A 2705-nucleotide genomic window follows, 5' to 3' on the forward strand; every position below is an offset into this window, starting at 1 on the left:
CGGTTGCTTTGCTCCCTCTTTTCCCCCTTTCTATACTCGATTGCTGCGACCATATGTTGGAGCCCAGGAGCCAGATGCCACCGTCGACGACGACTCCTACTACACTGGAGGTGCCTACTACTACGTGCAGCCCACTGCCGACGACCAGGAGTAGTTTAGGAGGATCCCAGGCAGGAGGCATGCGCCTCTTTCGATCTGTATCCCAATTTGTGCTAGCGTTCTTAAGGCAAACTTTTTTAACTTATGTCTGTACTCAGATATTGTTGCTTCCGCTGACTCGTCTATGATCGAGCTCTTGTATTCGAGCCCTCGAGGCCCATGGCTTGTAATATGATGCTTGTATGACTTATTTTATTTGTAGAGTTGTGTCGTGATATCTTTTCGTGAGTCCTTGATCTTGATCGTACACGTTTGCGTGTATGATTAGTGTATGGTCAAATCGGGGGCGTCACAACCTTTTAGAGAGTGGTGTCTCCTAAATTGGTTAGGTGTCACTTGGGAGCCTCCGTCAAGATTGTGGAGTTGAACCAAGGAGTTCGTACGGGCAATGAGATCGCCTACTTCGTGAAGATCTATCCTAGTGAGGCAAGTCCTTCGTGGGTCATGGCCATGGTGGGATAGACAAGGTTGCTTCTTCGTGGACCCTTCGTGGGTGGAGCCCTCCGTGGACTCGCGCAACCGTTACCATACGTGGGTTAAAGTCTCCATCAACGTGGATGTGATAGTACCACCTATCTGAACCACGCCAAAAATCTCCATGTCTCCAATTGCATTTGCACACTCCAATCCCATCCCTTTACTTTCTTTCAAATTGCATGTTTTTCTTTCCGCTGCTTATATATTCTTGTCATGCTTGCTTGAATGTATTGTGAATGTTTAAAGTTGTGCTAAAACTCCACCTTAACTTGAAGAAACTAAAAATTGCTACGTTTCTTTGTTAAGAGTCTATTCACCCCCCCTTTAGACACCTCTTCTCGATCCTTTCAAGGTCTTTAATTTTGAATTTGGTTCATGATTTTGACCGAGTCAATAATTTCTCGAATCAACCGGCAACAATTAACCTATAAAAACACATGAGTTCCACATACCTTCTCATCATCAGAAAAAGAATCGTCGGCACGCAACACTTCAGTATTAATTAAGTACATGCGGTCATCGGCACACATATATATGAATTGATTGGTAGCACAAGTCTAGAAAGGGCCTACTAAAACACCGTGTTTTATTATAGAATAAAAAACATACACCATCATCTCCCTCACACTCCAAACTAAATAATTTGAAATCTCGACAGCATAAACAGCGCAACAAAGAGGCCAATATGAATAACTTTTCTCTACTACCTAAACAACACGTATGGTTTCCTCTCCCGTCTTACGTCGTCTAACCCCTTCGTTCGTCCTCCCTCCGTCGATTTTTCTCCCTTCCTGGTTTTTTGTATTTAAAATTGGTTTTCATCTGGACGGAAAAACCTAGGATCAATCTTTGGTAACACCAATCAATTCTCGTAATGTATGGTAATCAATCTCTTCTTCACAGTCAATTCACATTATAAAATCTCTTTCTTTCTTGCCTTACATAACAGGATCAATCTTGGTTTATTTCCTGCCTTTTTGGTCTATATTTTTTTCGCCCATAACATCTCTTCCTTTCTTTCCTGATTTCCTCTCATTTATCTCAAACTTTTTTATGCAAAAAACTTGCAGGTCATCTGAACATCTTTCTTGAAGGATCATGTCGATCTGAATGGTGTTGCGGCAGTCATATGCCGCGGTGGCACTGGAACTCAGTTTTCTCTCTCTCAAGCGCAAGAGTGACACCTCATATGTATGATGATTTATTCAACATCCAGTTTTGTAGTGTTAACATTGATTTTTTTAGTTTCAGTTTGATGCATTTCAGTTGCGTAAAGGCATAAAATCCTGTCGTTTTTGAATATGTTGCAGATGAAATACTAGCTTTAAATATATACGAAATTGTACATTATATTCACTAGCCCTCGTGATGTCAAGCTCAAGGCTATCTATAAGCACTGGAACCTCCTGCATGAAAAGTCATTAAATGAGGATGTGTTTATTCGTGGGAACGAACCTACTGAATACTGATGCCCTCCTCTTAGCCGGAAGTATGTTGAAAGCAGGTAAAGTGGCGTGGTATTGTTTCCTCTCTTTCTTATCTTGTTGCAAATACTTCTAGAGTCATTGATGGCTTGTCCACCTAGATGATTTTACACTCCCTTGCGAGGAGAATTTAGCTTAGATTTATGAATGTTCCTGCAAGTTTGAGACTTTAATTAATCCTACTAAGGAAGACAACATGAAAGTGTTAATGGCTCGCTTGTTCTTTGTAGAGGAACTCGGTTCTGATGATCGGTACCATTTGTAGGTAAATAACTTGCAACTATTACAAGACATCCGTCCTCCACTACTTTTTTTTATCATAGACATCTCTCTACTCACCTCAGTAGGAGGCAATATTCTTAATAGCAAAATGAATATATAACACCTATACTCGAAGCATGGGTGCATACATGTATGGTTCATGGCAGTGTGCTTAATACATTTTATAGTATATATGCACAGGAACAAATATGCTTGAATGATGCATGTTCCTGGGCTAGCAGGAGAAGGAGAAGAGTACCATCTTGCATGTTTTCTTAATCAAAATATTATTTTAGGTATACCTCATTATCCAGTTTAGGTTGT

The sequence above is a fragment of the Triticum aestivum genome, chromosome 3A, assembly GCF_018294505.1.
Source record: "Triticum aestivum cultivar Chinese Spring chromosome 3A, IWGSC CS RefSeq v2.1, whole genome shotgun sequence".
NCBI lineage: Eukaryota > Viridiplantae > Streptophyta > Magnoliopsida > Poales > Poaceae > Triticum > Triticum aestivum.